Genomic DNA, 17,997 nt, shown 5'->3' on the forward strand with positions numbered 1-17,997 from the left:
TGATTTATTTCATTTAAAATTTCGAGGCCGTTACATCTATGGGGTGAATAAATTGATAGTCTCGAAATTTAAAGTACTTTTAAATGAGTTACTTAATTAGAGAATCGGTTCAAAACTGTACATGTAAAATCTTAAAATCTGTAATAAAATACTACCAGAGAGACTGGTGATAAAATATTTAATTGAGTTAAATGAATTATATAAAAATATTTAAAAATATATATTATTGATTAAATTATTTTCTATTACGAATAAAGTAGTTGTACAAGATAGAAAAAATTATAGAGAAATATCATTATATAGTTGATGCAGTAGAGTCTTAATATTTAGCATTAGAGGCTCAAACAAAAACATTAAAACCCTTACCTCCAACTAAAAAAGTGTTCCTGCTCACACTAGAAAATGACAAGTCACTCAGGTTGAAAATTATTTTAAAATAAATCAGAATTTAAAAATACATTATTCTATCAAATTGTATTTTGAATAAAAAATTATTACATGTTGCTTATTTTTTACATCATAAAAGCAATAAATACTAAAATTTTAAATTAAATATACTTAGAAGTACATTCCGAGTTTCAAAAAAAATGTAATTTTAATAGTAGTATTTTTAGGTTCAAGTTTGAACGAATGAATAGTTGAATATAAAACTTGACACAGGAAGTAAAAAAGTATGAGCGAGTGTTAGTAGATAAGGTCAAACAAAGACTGCACGGGAAATCAAATTACCAAAATGGACCAACAGAAGCAGCAGTCGTGGAGAATCAGCGTTCAAGTGAGAGCCAAGAACTTGAACATCAAACTGAAAGCAACGAGATTCTCGTCCACTTGGAACTTTTACCATTTCTCCTTCTTGCTTAGGCTTCGCAAGTATTTCTTCAAGCTCAAATCTGAGTCCACAATTTCAATTCCCAGGAAACCCAGAAGGAAATTCAAGTCCAGGCTTCTCAAGGTTCTCCACAGCCTGAAGATTTGTCGCGCTGAGGATCGAGATTTTTCCGCAGAGAAAACCCAACATCCAGAACTTAAATCTATCGGAAGTAGATTCCGAATTTTGAGTAATGAGGTAAGGATCTGCTTGCCCCAGATAGTGCCTAGAAATAGAATGTTTATCTCTTATTCGGATGATAATGGGACTTCAATTTGCGTGGTTTGCAGAAAGTAATATGCGTAGTTTCGTGGGTGATTGGGCTTGTTAAGTTTTTCCTTAAATCAATCTCCGGCTATTCTCCACCTGTGGTTTTCTGCATTGTTGTCTTGCTCAAGAAACATATAACAGGGAGGAGGACGAGCTGGTTCTTCGTGGTGGTCTGTTTGGTTGTTTTTTACTTTGCTACATATTTCAGTTGCATTCTCAGGTAGTTTTCTGGTGAACCCAACATTCATTCCTGCACATTACTTCTTGTTTTCTATGTGTTTCAAGATGGAAATAAAGAAATTATATAATTTAAACTTAACTTGTTTTTTCTTTCCCCAGGATTTTTCAGCGTCTGCAGGGTCTTTGGGAGTCTAATTTGCGGGAAAGAAACTGGGTTACTGGAACTTTCATTCACTGAAGCAAGAAGAAGAAGGGAGTGAGAGCTCATGAGAGCTTAGAACCCCCATTATAAAGTCCAGAGCGGTAAGTGCATATACGATAGATGGAGCAATCGCTTGTTTAACGAGAGAGTACTTGATTTCTAAACTTCAAAATTTTCATAATTCGTCTAGTATGCAGATAAGGAGAAACAAGTAACTCGTCTAAATTAATGTTAGAATATTTCCTTAAAAAAGGAAGGCAGAGAAACTATTCTTACTAAGATGCCAAATGAAGAATAAAAAAATCCAGCATACATGATCAATCTTCTCGCCTGTTGAAATGTAATTCAAAGTTTGAATGAGTCTTTCTCTTATCTGTTAGTTTCCTAAATTTAAACAAGTTTCTTTTACAGTTGCAAATAGGTAGCAGAGTAATGGGATTAGTTGTGGGATTTGATGATTGTTTTTTTAACTATGTTTGTTTTATGTAAGCCTATATATAGAGGCTCTTTTTGCTTGTTTTACACAGACTGGAATCAGAAAAAAAGGTTTACAGGTTCTGCTATATTTGCTTTTCCTGCTCTGTTTTTTTTTTTTTTTTGCTTTTATCTTTTTCCATCAAATCTGGTATCAGAGCGAGGCTCTGGTCCTTTGGGCAATTGAGTAAAAGGTTTTGGGGAGTGTAGGGAAACACAAGAGAAAGTGCAGAGAATGGCAGCAAACGTTTTTTCATCATCCTCACAGCCGCTCAACCGATTTTCACAGGTGAAAGTTATGAGTTTTAAAGTATTAAGATGAAAACTCTTTTCAAGTCTCAGGATCTTTGGGATTTGGTCGAATATGGTTTCGTGGATTTAGAAGACCCAGATGAAGAGGCAGAAGAAAGATTGAAAGAAACCAAAAAGAAGGATGCCAAAGCTTTATTCCTAATTCAATAAGCTGTCCATGAAACAATTTTCTCAAGAATTGCAACAGCAGCAACATCTTTGGAGGCCTGGCAAATTTTGAAGAAGGAGTTCCAAGGCTCCTCGAAGATAATTACGGAAAAAGTTGCAAACATACTGTCGTGAATTTGAAACTCTGTCTATGAAAAATAATGAATCTGTTTAAGCTTATTTGTCTAGAGTTTCTTCTCTAGTTAATCAAATGAAGTCGTATGGTGAAGTGATTTATGAAGAAACGGTTGTTGCAAAAGTATTAAGGAGTCTTACTCCTAAATTTGAACATATTATTGCTACTATTGAGGAAGCCCATGATTTATCAAATTATTCATTTGATGAGCTAATGAGTTCCTTACAAGCTCATGGAGACAGATTGCTCAGATCATATGAAAAGAATGAAGAAAAAGCCTTTCAGGTGAAGGGGGCAATGCATGAAAATGCTGCTGGATGTGATAGTGGCAGTGGCAGTGACAGTGACAGTGGCAGAGGTGGCTTTCATGAAAGAGGCCGAGGAAAAGGTGCAGGCAGAAGCGAATCTAATGAAGAGAGGCAAAGGAAGATCTTTAAATGTTACTACTGTAACAAACCAGGTCATAGAGAGACTTATTGTTGGAAAAAACAAAAAGATGAGAACAAACAAGCAAGTTTTGCAGAGGAACTAGATGAAGAAAGTAAGTTGTTCATGGCTCTTTTTTGTGAGAAAGAGCAGTCTAACAATGTTTGGTTTTTGGACAGGGATTGTTCTAACCATATGTGTGGAACAAAATCATTATTTAAGGAATTTGATGAGTCCGATAAAATAGAGTAAAAAGTCTTTTCCTGTAGGAAAGGCTTGGAGAGCCTCTAATTGCCTTGAGTTAGTGCATGCACAGAGGCTATGAATACAAAATCTCTTAGTGGTAGTCGATATTTTTTGCTGTTTACAGATGATTATAGCCGCATGAATTGGGTTTATTTTTTAGAAAGCAAGTCTGAAGCTTTTGACAGATTTAAGAAGTTTAAAGCACTTGTAGAAAGAAACAAAGGTCTTTTAATAAAGACATTGTGAACAGATAGAGGAGGTGAATTTGTTTCAACTGATTTTAATACTTTTTGTAAGGAAAATGGAATTCGCAAGGAGCTTGTAGCGCCATATACACCACAACAAAACGGCATAGCTGAAAGAAAGAACAGAACAGTAGTGGAGATGGCCAGAAGTATGATGCAAGCAAAAGGTCTTCCTATTTATTTTTGGGCAGAAGCTGTTGCAACAGCGGTGTATATTCTCAATTTGTCTCCTACAAAAGCTGTTCATAATCAAACACCTGTTGAATCTTGGACAGGTAGAAAACCAACGGTAAGCCACTTAAAATTTTTTGGTTGTATAGCTTATGCTTTGGTTAAAATCCATTCTAGAAAATTTGATGAAAAATCTGAAAAGTATATTTTTGTTGGTTACTGCTCACAATCCAAAACAATTAAGGTCTATAACCCCACTAGTGGCAAGATCACCATTAGCAGAGATGTAGTTTTTAATGAAGATGCAAAATGGATTTGGAATGAAGAAAACAAAGAGCAGCATGTTCAAGTGTTAGAAGATAATGTTGCATCATCGCTGAATTCAACACCAACAATTTCTAGCTTCGGCACTCCTGGAAGTAGCAATTCATTTGTCGCTACAAGCAATGAATCATCATCTTCAAGTTCATCAAGTGAAACTCCTATAAGGAAATATAGATCCTTGCAAGAAATTTATAATTCTTGTACTTTTGCTCTGCTTGTATCAAATCCTATTCACTTTGAAGAAGTTGTAAAAAGTAAGGAATGGTATAAAGCTATGGAAGAGGAGCTGTCAGCTATTAAGAAAAATCAAACCTGAGATTTGGTTGACTTACTGAAAAGAAAGAATGCTATTGGCCTCAAATGGGTGTTCAGAACCAAGTATCATGCAGATGGGAGTATCCAAAAACACAAGGCGAGGCTGGTTGTAAAAGGCTATTCTCAACAACAAGGTATCGACTTTTATGAAACCTTCTCTCCTGTTGCACGCTTTGAAATGGTGAGAATTTTTTTAGCTTTAGTTGCTCAATTAAATTGGCCAGTATATCAATTTGATGTTAAATTTGCTTTTTTAAATGGTGATTTGGAAGGAGTGTACGTCTCACAGCCTGAAGGTTTTGTAGCAAATGGCAATGAAGATAAAGTTTACAAGTTAAAAAGGTGCTTTATGGCTTAAAGCAAGCACCACGGGCATGATATTTCAAAATTGATTCTTATTTTTAAGAGAATGGATTTGAAAGAAGTGAAAATGAGTATACGCTTTATTTAAAGAAAAATGGTAAAGATGAATTTCTGGTAATATGTCTCTATGTTGATGATATGATTTATATGGGTTTTAGTAAGTTTATAATTACTGAGTTTAAGGCTTGCATGATGAAAAAATTTGAAATGACAAGACTTAGGTTTGTTACATTATTTTCTTGGTATTGAAGTAATGCAAGTTGTGGATGGGATCTTTATTTCATAAAGAAGATATGCAATGGATCTTTTGAAGAAGTTCAATATGCTGAACAGTAAAAAAAAAGTCACACCCATGAATATAAATGAAAAATTAAGTCAAGATGATGGTGCTGGAAGTGTGAATGCAACATATTTCAGGAGTCTTGTTGGAGGCTTGAACTATTTGTCTCATACTAGGCCGGATATTGCTTTCTCTGTTGGAGTTGTGTCCAGATTTATGCATAATCCAAGCAAGCTGCATCTTGGAGCTGCAAAGAGAATTTTAAGATACATAGTAGGAACTGCAGAGTTGGGAATTTGGTACTCCAAGGTATCAACTTTTAAACTAACAGGTTTCACTGATAGTGATCATGCAGGTTGTATCGATGATAGAAAAAGCACGTATGGATTTCTGTTCAATCTTGGATCAGGAACAATTTCATGGAGTTCAAAGAAGCAGGAGGTGGTAGCATTCTCATCATTAGAGGCTGAATGTATTGCAGCAACAGTATCAGCCAGTCAAGCAATTTGGCTAAGGAGATTTCTTGCTGATTTTGATCAAAAGCAAGCTGGAGCAACAGAGATCTTTTGTGATAGCATGTCAGCTATTGCAATGATGAAGAATCAAGCTTACCACAGCAGAACAAAACACATTGACGTTCGTTATCACTTCATTCAGAGGCTTGTTACAAGTGAAGAAATCATGTTAAAATCTTGTAATACAAAGGAACAAGTTGCTAATATACTGACAAAGGTGCTTCCATTTGAAAAGCATGAGAATTTCAGAAAAATTATGGGAGTTAGTAACTTTGAATCAAGGGAGAGTGTTGAAATGTAATTAAAAGTTTGAATGAGTCTTTCTCTTATATGTTAGTTTCCTAAATTTAAGTAAGTTTCTTTTACAGTTGCAAATAAGTAGCAGAGTAGTGTGATTAGTTGTGGGATTTGATGATGGTTTTTTTAGCTCTGTTTGTTTTATGTAAGCCTATGTATAAAGGCTCTTTTTGCTTATTTTACACAGACTGGAATTAGAAGAAAAGGTTTATAGGTTCTACTGCGTTTGCTTTTCCTGCTCTGGTTTTTTTTTTACTTTTATCTTTTTCCATCAGAGGCCAGGGACTTCAATTAAGTTTGTATTTTTAGAAAACAGAAATTTTAACACTTATCAATTAGGTGATAAATACATAAACACCAATCAAAACACTACATAGAACAATCTCCTAATAAGGACATAGAAGTACAGTCAAATTAAAACTCACAATCTTTTATAGAGAAAAAAACGTACCAACTATATAGGTAAATTTGTATTGTTGTTAGAGAATTGCTTTCTTATCTCCCCCTTATCTATTTCATAGTATTCTTGTTGAAGAAGAGGTCTATCCATCAAGCTTCTTTTTTCCTTTTTTCTCGTAGAAACAAATGAGAATCTTGAATTGTTGTTCATTTGGTTTTGTTGAACATCTGATATTTTAGTTCCAGTAGTAAAAACTTATTCAAAATTTAGTAGATAAAATCATTTTGAATATTAGTTGTAAAAGATAAATTACTTCAAATTAGTTTTAAATTTATTCAAATAAAGATCATCAGATAATGATCTTTCAAAATTTTAGTTATTATCTTTAAATTTTTAAATTATAACAGTTTAGGAATTTGGTATTAAAAAGTAGGATATTAGTTTATCATTTTTTTGTATAAATAAGTATTTTGAAATGAAAATAAAATAACAATCTTTCTTCCGAAAATTTTCTTTTCAGGTTACTGTCAACCTTTCTTGTTTTTTTAAAACTAACAAGTTGTATCATAGTCATAATTGGTCTTAGAGGATATGTGAGAAAAATTCTAGAAAAAATTTAAACCCAAAATGTCAGTGAGCAACAGCTTTCCCTTGGCAGCTCCAAACACCTTTAATGGTGAAAACTACCAAATTTGGTCAGTAAAAATACAAACTTATTTAGAAGCCTTTGATCTTTGGGAGGTAGTAGTAGAAGACAGACCTGTACCTGCACTCCCGAGTGATCCTACTTTGGCGCAAATCAAAGCCCTTTCCGAAGAAAAAATCAAAAGATCCAACGCCAAAACTATTCTTCAAAATTCAGTGGGAGACTCAGTTTTCCTGAGGATCATGGCATGCAAGATTGTTAAAAGAGGCTTGGGATGGATTAAAAGTTGAGTATCAAGGAAGTGACAGAACCAGACAGATGCAGATTTTGAATTTGAAATGGGATTTTGAAGCTTTAAGTATGAAGGAAGATGAGTCCATCAGCAAATACTCAGATAAAATTTCCTTGATTGTCAACCAAATTCACTTGTTTGCGATGATGTTCCAGATAGAAGAATTGTGAAAAAGGTTCTTGTAACATTTCCTGAGAGGTTTGAATACAAAATTTCCTCTCTAGAAGAGTCCAAAGATCTTAATATTATTTTAATGACTGAATTGATGAGTGCTCTTCAAGCACAAGAACAAGGGAAGGTTCTGCGACAGGATAAGATTATTGAATGAGCTTTTCATGTCCAAAACCAGCAACAAGGAAACAAAGGCAAACGACAATTTACCAAGAAGTCAAAAGAGAAGAATGAAGGCTGTGATGGCAACAAAAGATTTGTATCCTGCAAGCATTGCAAAAAGACCACTCATGTGGAGAAATATTGTTGGTGGAGGCCAGATGCAATATGTGGTATTTACAGACAACTCGGACATGTCACTAAGGTGTGCAAAAGCAAAAAATAAAGACTCTCAAAATGGTCAACAAGCTCAAGCAGTAGAAACAGAAACTCAGGAAGAGAAGCTCTTTGTTGCCTCATGCTTTTGAAGCATAAATACTGACAACAGCTGGCTCATTGATAGCGGATGCACAAACCATATGACATTTGATGTAGCAATCTTCAAAAACCTTGATAAAAGCTTCAGAACCACTGCGAGAAATGGTAATGAAGATCTTCTTGAAGTCAAAGGGAAAGGTATAGCAGAAGTAAGAACATCTGTAGATATCAAACTTATTAATAATATTTTATATATTCCTGAACTCAGTCAAAATTTGTTGAGTGTTGGGTAAATGTTGGAGAAGGGATATTCTCTTGAATTTAAAAACAAAAACTGTATTATTTTTTACAATGATGGGGCTGAATTATTTTCGATAAAAATAAAAGAAAAAAGCTTTGCTGTGGATTAGAATATGGATATGGAGATGCAAATATAAATGATTCAAGTTTATGATATAAAAGATTTGGGCACTTCAAACCATTGGAGTTTAGCCAAACTCACAAAAAAAATCTTGTTCATAATATACCAAAAATTATAGTTGAATCTTCTCATGACTGACGTATGTCAATTGGGAAAAAAGTCAAAAGTTATCATTTCTAAAAGGTGAAACTTGGAGGCCATCCCAGAAGTTATAGCTCATACACATAGATGTGTGTAGACCCATGTTAGTTTCATTAATGAATGGTAACTGATACTTTCTTCTATTCATTGATGATTATTTTATAATGTGTTGGGTCTACTTTCTCAAAGTTGGAAGTGAAGTTTTTGCTATGTTTCAACAATTCAAAAATTATATTGAAAACTAAAGCAATTTGAGAATTAAAACGATACAATCTGACAATGGCACTGAGTACAACTCAAACCAATTTGATAAGTTTTGCAGAGATGAAGGGATTGAACACCAATTAATAGTAACTTACGCACCTCAGCTCAATGGTGTAAGCGAGAGGAAGAACCGGACAATGATGAAGATGGCTAGGTGCCTAATTTTTGAGAAAAACTTACCCAAATATTTTTGTACTGAAACTATAAACACTTTGGTATATCTCTTAAATAGGCTACCGACCAAAGCTCTCAAAAACAAGACTCCATATGAAGCTTGACATGGTATGAAGTCATCGGTGCATCATCTCAAAATATTTGGCAGCATTTGTTTTTATCAAATTCCACAACAGAAGAAGGACAAGCTGGAATAAAGGGCTGAAAGAGGAATCTTTTTTGGTTATAGTCTTGTCACAAAAGGATACATAATTGTTGTTTGAAAACTAACCAAATTATTGTGAGCAGGGATGTTAAATTTAATGAAATGGCAGCTTAGAATTGGGAGAAACTTGAATATGTCCAATCTGACATTCCAAGTGATATGTCAAACCATTCGCAAGCTATTGAAGATGATGAAACTTTTGATGATGTACCTATCAGAGGTACAAGATCCTTGTCAGAAATATATCAGAGGTGCAATTTTGTTATCTTGGAGCCTAGCAATTTCAATGAGGCAAAAACTTCACCAGCATGGATAAAAGCAATACAGGAGGAGATTGATATGATCAAGAAAAATGAGACATGACAGCTTGTTGAAAGACCAGAAGAGCAGAAAGTGATAGGAGTCAAATGGGTTTTTAAAACCAAACTTAATCCTGATAGCTCAATATGCAAACACAAGGTCAGGCTTGTGGTCAAGGAATATTCGCAACAATATGGTGTTGATTACCAAAAAATATTTGCTCCAGTAGTAAGGTACGACACTATCAGATTAATTATTGTTTTTGCTACATTCAAAAATTGGCAGTTTCATCAACTCGATGTTAAATCTGCGTTTTTAAATGGCTTTCTTGATGAAAATATCTATGTTGAGCAGCATGATGTTTTTTTAATTTTTAAAAAAGAAGATCATGTATATTTATTGAAAAAGACTCTTAATGACCTTAAATAAGCTCTAAGAGCTTGGTATAGCAGAGTAGATAATCATTTAATGCAACTCGGGTTCAAAAAAAGTGATAGTGAAGCAACATTATACATCAAAGGAGCAAATGACAAAATTCTGGTTGTTTCTCTATATGTAGATGACATGCTTGTGATAGGGGAAGATTCTCAACTCATCCAATTTTTCAATGCTCAGATGAAGGAAGCTTTCGAAATGATGGATCTTGGACTGATGAAGTATTTTTGGGCATGGAAGTGGAGCAATCCAGAAATAACATTTTCATATGTCAAAAAAATTATGCAGCAGAGATCTTAAAGAAATTTCACATGGCAGATTGTAAACCTATGGGTGTTCTAATATTTACATGTGAGAAATTGGGTAAAGATGTTGATTGAAAAGAAGGTTGATGAAGGTTTATATAGAAGTCTTATTGAAAGGCTTATATAGAAGTATTATTGGGAGTCTTTTATATCTCACAGCAACCAGACCCAATATCATGTTTGCTGTGAGTATTTTATCAAGATATATGTATTTTCCATCTGAAAAACATTATTCAACAGCAAAACGTATACTCAAGTATTTAAAAGATACCATAGACCTTAGTAATATGTATAGAAATGTTGAAAATGAAGAAGTGAAGCTCCTGGGATATTCTAATAGCGATTGGGGAGGCTGCTTGGATGATTTCAAAAGCACTTCAGAGAATCTTTTCTCTTTAGGTTCTGGTATCTTTATATGGAGCTTAAAGAAGCAAGAAACAACAGTTCAATCAACAACTGAAGCTGAATATATTGTTATAGTTTCGACTGTGAATCAAGCTATCTGGTTAAGGAAACTCTTAATGGATCTTTGTTGTCAACAAAAAGGTCCAACAGAAATCAAATGTGATAATCTTTCTGCAGTATCAATTTCAAAAAATTCGATATTTCATGGCAGAACAAAACATATCAAGATCAAGTTCCACTTTATTCGAGAAGTTTAACAATCTAATGAAGTGATTCTTGTTCATTGTTCTTCTGAAGATCAACTTGCTGATGTACTTATAAAAGCTTTACCTAAGGAGAGGTTTGAAATTCTCAGAGAAAGAATTGACATTTGTCACAAAAATGCCAAGGAGGAGTGTGGAACATATGACATTTTAGCTTTAGCAGTGAAGATTTTTTCAAAATTCAGCAGATAAAATCATTTTGAATATTAGTTGCAAGAGATAAATTACTTCAAACTAGTTTTAGATTTATTCAAATAAAGATTATCAGAAAACAATCTTCCAAAATCTTAGTTATTATATTTAAATTTTTGAATTGTAACAGTTTAGAAATTTGGTACTAAAATGTAGGAGATTAGTTTATTCTTTTTTTTTTATATATAAATAAGTATTTTAAAATGAAGATAAAATAATAATCTTTCTTTCCAAAATTTTTTTCTCGGATTACCATCAACCTTTCTTGTTTTTTTAAAACCAACAGGTTCATTTCTATTAGATTTGTACTTTTATTTACACTTGACTCTATGGTTTTATGATCCTTATTTGAATATGCTTACAATTTAGGTAATTGGGTTAAGAAATTTGTTTGTTTGTTTGAATCTTTTGTTGGATTCCTTTTGTAAAGATGCATAACTTCAGAAATTGGGTTCCATCACTTCAGATTTATAACATACTTAATGGATGGTTTCAACTGAGGAACTCAAAAATAAAGGTAGAGAAACTCTTGTTAGTTACATTGTTGCCAAACTCTGGGAAAACTTGTCTGAGTTCACAACTTTACTTGGCTCGGTCGTGGGGGTACATACTGGATTGTGTACACTGTTTGGCATTGCTTTATCAGTTTGTTCAGTATCTTAGGACTTAGGAGGGATGTGAAGCATTGTATTCTGAATCATTTCTAAGGAAATTGATTCATTATTTCCTAAAGCCTTCTAAAGGTGAATCTTGAGAATCATCATAAATTGAGTTACTAAGGACTTCCAAACTTCTAACAGTTGCATTTGTATGTATCAGTGTGAATATTCTATATTACTATACTTGGACTATTAAATATAACTAATGATTATAACTATGGTCAATATTGTGTCATTCTAGTATTATCCAAAGTTGTGTAAACATTTATCTTAATCCTTTAATACCTATTGATTAAAATGTGTAAATTCTTACAAGCTTAGAGTCAAGTTTGCAGGCACTCCAAAGGTTTCCATAATCTTCCAAGTATGACAAGCATTTGGGTTCTGACTGGAGGAGAATGTGATACCAACTAATGTCGCATGCGATGCCCTTCTAGAAGGTTATTGTTGAACATGCCATGTTCAGATGGCAATTGGATTGATGGATAAAATGACAAGAGAGGGAATTAACCTAGATGCTATATTTAATCAGCCCATAAGCAGGTAGGTTTAAGTTAAGAAGCATTAAGAATGGTACAAGAATTTCTAGTTTGTGAATGTTTCCACTAACAATTCTTTGGTGAAGAGTTTATTTGAGGAGAGATCTTGTCAGCACTAGCAAGATCCTTAATTTGATAAGATGCATAATGGGAACAAACTAAGGTGGACTTTTTTAAGAATGAAGAAGTCTTTTCATCATAATTTTTTTTGTTTATATCTTTCTGTGTTCTTATATTACATATACTACATAGGACAACATAACTAGAGTTTAATTACTTTCTTTTTTTTTTTTTTTGGCTTCAATCATAATCACAAGTTATAGGTACTCACACAAGATATATATTTATAGATAACATGTTTAATAATAATAAACCACTCATGTATTGATTGTTTACATAATCTAATCTCACTTAAAGTTCTTAAATAGGAGGTAAATAATGATAAAACAAGATTACTGCCAATCAGAATCTCTAAGTCACTGCATGTCATCCTAGGTAGATGTTACTGGCATATATTTAATTCAAAGTCACTAGTGGAGGGGGGTTTATGGAGTAGAAGGCCCATTGATAACAGCAAATCAAGAAGAAGAAAAATTAAAATCAAGAGTTTAGCCAGACTAAAAGCTTCTCAAACACCCTGGTAAAGTAGTCGTGGATTCTTCTTTTACGTTTCCCATTAATCTAAAGGTCATGAACGAGGGCCTATTGCCTCTGTGTTTAATAAATTAAGGGCATTGGTTAAAAGCCAAAATCCTAATTTTTTTTTTTATTATAATCTAAGCTTGGTGAGAACCAAATGTCCCTGGTCTGTGGAAGATTAGGAATGGATCAGTGTGAAATTTGGCCAGACGGCTCAAAAGGGAGCTTGTATCTGGCACGGAAATCATCCGTGGATACAAAAAGGTGATCTCAACACAAGATACTTTCACTTATTAACCCTCAGAAGAAGATGAAAGAACTTAATAAAGGGCATCAAGAACTCAACCGGAGAATGGATTGCTGAAGCTCATGAATTGCTAATTGCTTTATTGACTTCTTCACCAACCATACTCTACTAGTAATCTTGTCTTCCCGGAGGACTTGAAGGGGCTATTTCCCAATCAAATTACAAAGGAGGATAATATTAGCTTAGCTAAATCTCTTGATGAACAAGAGATCATGGGAGCCCTTAAAAGTATTGGTGCCTGCCCGCCCAGTAGGCCTCAAGACCAGATGGAATGACTACAATATTTTACCCATGAATTCTGGGTGTTTATTAAATATGATGTTATAACTTATGTTTTAAGTATTCTTTTACTCTGGGCTGATACTAAAGGAGTTCAATCAAACAAATATTTCTCTCATTCCTAAAGTTGAATATGCCAACACCGTGAAGTATTTCATTGTGCATTGTTAAGTAATAAAATTATTTCAAAGATTCTTACATTAAGATTAAGACCTCTGATGGATAAGATTATCTCCTCTTATTAACCTGCCTTCATCAAAGGAGAACAATATCACTGCTCATGAAATTATACATTCCATGAATGGGAAAAAAAAAAAGACAAAAAAGGGTTGGGTGGCTCCAAAATAGGACGTGGAAAATTGTGTACGAAGCATTCTCAAGAACATCAGCTTTTCAAATATTTCATTCCAAATTGAAATCATTTTGGGATCCCTCTGGTTAAGAAAAGAAATAACTAAAGCCTATGAGGTCCGAATTGAAGTTAAATTAGTTAGGCAAAACGAAGTCCAAATTAGCCAGCTTGAAAAGTGCTTCTTTGTATCATGCAGGGAGGTCAGTTCTCATCATATTACATGTTCACATTCATTCTTCTTAATTCATTCATTGAGGAGATAGAACAAATGTCAAGGAGATTTTCGTGGGGAAAACAAAGAAAATTAAGCACATGGCTACTATCCTGTTAGTTGTTATAAGTCATACTTGTTTAGTCAACTTTGAGGTACTGAAATTCAGAAAGCTAAAAGAATTTAATTTGTCTTTAATGACTAAACTAAGTTGGTAGATCCAAACAGACAAACCTAAGGCCTTGTGTCCAATTAATCAAATCAAAATACTTAGAAGAGGCTTTTTTGCTTCAAAAATTTCTTCTTAAACACTCAGATTCTTTCTTCAGAGAGTAATCTTGAGAAAAAAAAATTTACTAGATTCAGGTACTTGCAAGCTTATTGGTGATGGAAGAAAAACTAGTATTAGGTGTGACTCTTGAATTCTTTATTTAGAGGAGTTCAATCTAAAAAGTGAAATACTTCCTGAATAGTTCATATTAACTACTTAATCGACAGAAATTTTAGCCTATTGTAGCAAATATAGCATAGTGAGTGACTCAGTTTCATTTCGTTCTTATTCAACAAAAATGGAATGGTAGCGAGGAATTATCACGGAAGCAAATACTTGCAATGCTTATATTATGGTTGATTTTCTTTATTTTTGGAGGAATAGAGGATTACATGGTAATTAGTATGGTTTAATATATAATAATTTGTAATTTGCAATGATATATAATTAGTATGGTTTAATATTTAGTACATTTTTATGTGATAATGGGATGAAATTTTGTAGGTTAGAGAATTCCAAGTCACTCACTATTCAGGTGAAAAAGAAAAAAATTCAAGTCACTGAAAATATTTTCCACATTGTAAAGTGTAGCAAAGGAATCTGATGCAATGATATGGTCCACACACCGATATTCAAATACTGTAATTTTGTTTACTTCAATATGTCACATCTTATTATTCCCCTGCCCTAATATATATACATACATATATATATATATATATATATTTGTTGTTGTATAATAATGTCGTTCTCATGCTAAAATTCTTTGGCTTCCTATGCATAAATAATGTTATTATGGACTCTCTTTTATCTTTAAACTTAATTTTTTTTTTATAATACATATACATATATATATATATATATATATATATAGTGTGATAATATCATGTACTTACTTATACTGAGAAAGTCTTTATGGGTAAATACATATAATAATAAGTGAGTAACATACATACAATATGATATAAAAGTTTAGTAAATTTGACATGGTAAAAAATATGTATTTTTTTTTTGTGAAAATACTTTTTTAGATCACCATCACCATTATTACTCGTTAAATCAAAATTGAATTTTGGTGTGAATGAATATACATAGTCATGCCAATGATGCAAGGCTTGAGCATCTTTCCATAATTTCTTTTGTATTTTTCCTGTTTAAAGCTGTCTTCTTTCCTTGTTTAGCTCCATTCATAGTGGGCGTTGCACAAAAACTAAGTTTGGCTTTATAAACTATAATTAGGCAATGGTCTCGATTAGTGCATGTGTGCGTAAGAATACATATATACATCCATATCCATATATGTGTATGTGTCTATATATATATGTATGAGATGGTGGAAAGTGGAGTGCTTTACACGAAGGCCAAAGTGAGCAAGTGGGGAAAGGAGTTCAACATTGTACTTGAACAACATAAGGCATCCCTCCACTCCAAATATTCTTTCCTTTCATCATTCACTAATGAAGGGGTAAAAATTATGATATTATATTTTATATATATACCCTTTTAAACAACTATAACTATTTATATTCCATTCATAGACTAATGTCTATGTTAATGATAATAAAGATGATAGCGAAAGATAATATTGACGATAATGTTTGTACTACTAGTGATCAATAATAATATAAATAGGTAATAATAGTTATAGATGTAATGATAAATATATAGTGATGATGATGAGTCGATAATGACAGTGAGGTGATGATAATGACAGTGATAATGATAGTAATAATAATATTGATTGTGGTCATGATTGAAGATAATAACATCAATAAGATTGACGATGACAATATAACTAACAATTATTATAATAAAAAAGATAATAGTTGCAATAATAAATATAGAAATATATAACAATTATAATATTATTATCAAATGGATAAATAAAAAAATATATATAATAGTTATCTTAGCATTTTTTAATATATTACATTTGCAGGTAATGCTTATTCATCTTTAGTACGGTAAATAACACTACTCAATATAAGTCTATAACATTTTATATTATTCCATTAAAAAATTATTTCTAAATATCTACGAAATATACTACTTAATAATTAAACTAAACTTATAATTTTAGCTTTTTAGCAATAAATTTATATTTTTATTTATTAAAAAAAAAGTACTTAAATTAAATTAGACATGTAATTAACTCAGAAATTAAGATACTATTTAGTGCTAATCATTTTTAAACACTATTTTTATAATTAAAATTTTTTGATAGATAATTATGACATATATTATCAAAATTATTTTATATTTAATAATATTTTAAATTTTATTAAAATATAATTAGCATTAGTAGATTGTTTTGTTTAAATAATATATATATATATATATATATATATGATTAATTGGGTTGACCATTAAAAAAAAGAAAGAAAAAAACAAGCTTGCTGATTAGGGAGTCAAAGATTTGAAGGCTAAATGATGTTTAAAGAGAATAACATAATTGCAAATGCCTTTAGTAACTAGTGTTGATTGACACTTCAATTATTATTTTTATCATGTAGTCGGTAGAATTAAATTATGTAACCACTTAATCTCCATATAACTCATGATAATATATATATATGTATGTATATGTATATATATATATAGTAATGAACACATTCTGATGATTAAAAACTTTGTTAATCAATCATTATTTAATTTAGTATTTGGTAAAAAGTAATAAATTTGAGTCGGGTTTACTTCCATATATTTTATTTTATAAAAATACATGTATTTTTTATTAAAAATAATTTGTAATAATTTATGAATAATTTGAAAGATTCAAACCTTTTTTCTTTTTGGGGGGGAAAAATTGCCTAAATAGATTTAAACGAAATTATGGTCTCACTTTTGTAGGTAAAAACAAAAAAATATCGTCAAACATATTTATAAATATAGGCTTAATTCAATTAAGAACTTAAGTAAATTGTAATAATATTAACATTAAGTGTAAATAAAGTCATAAATTAAATGCGAAAGTGAAATAATAGAGTTAGAGTTTATATTTCTCACACAATAATTTAGAATATTTAATGAAGATACGAAAATATCATTTTTGAACGAGCAAACGAAAATTATAAAAATAAAGAAAAGACAAATAATTAAGCAATTCTAAGACGACATTCACTAGCTCTTGAAGGGAGTTTGGATGATGAACTATTCACAACTTTCTTGTTGATTGTGATCTGAATTTTGATTCTCTTGATCTGAAATATTTAGTAAAGGAGTAAACTACACTAACCCAGTAAGAATATCACACTAATAACAGATACGAAAAACTGAAAATTAGTAAAAATAAGAAAAACAATCAACGGAACCCTTAATTTAATGTAAATTCATTTACTATAAAGAAAGTTATTTATTCTTTTTTGTGTAACAAGTCTTTCCCAATAATAACTTGTAAAAACTTATATTCATGCATTATTATTTATCACATAGAATATAACAAGAACGATCATTTTAATTTTTTACCTGCTTACCGGTACCCCTAAGGGTCCACAAGGATGTCCTCCTACTCGTGAACCCAATATCCAATTAAACAATCAACCGATCGTCTCCATACCTCGTCCGGTAATGGGCGCCAAATATTCCACCACCTTGATACCCCGTCCGGTATAAATGTGAATTATATCTCCCAAACCTTACTGGTAAGGGACTTCTTAACCCCGTCCTACTGAGGTAACGTTCACAGTAGGGTTCCCTATGTATTGGACTCGTCCACCTTTTTCTGGGTAGCTAATAAGTCTTTCCCATAGAGATTTTCATCAGTATAACAATCAACTATATCTCATTTTATACTCACAGTTCATTTAGACAACAATATAGTTTAACATAACCAAATAACCAATGACGAGAATATTGATATGAAATGCAGGAAAAAAAAATAACAAAATAACCAAAAAGACCCTAAAGACCATCAATTGAGTTACGCACAATATAATAGT

This window comes from Carica papaya, chromosome 7 (genome assembly GCF_054855325.1).
Source record: "Carica papaya isolate Zhongbai chromosome 7, ASM5485532v1, whole genome shotgun sequence".
In the NCBI taxonomy this organism is placed as follows: Eukaryota; Viridiplantae; Streptophyta; class Magnoliopsida; order Brassicales; family Caricaceae; genus Carica; species Carica papaya.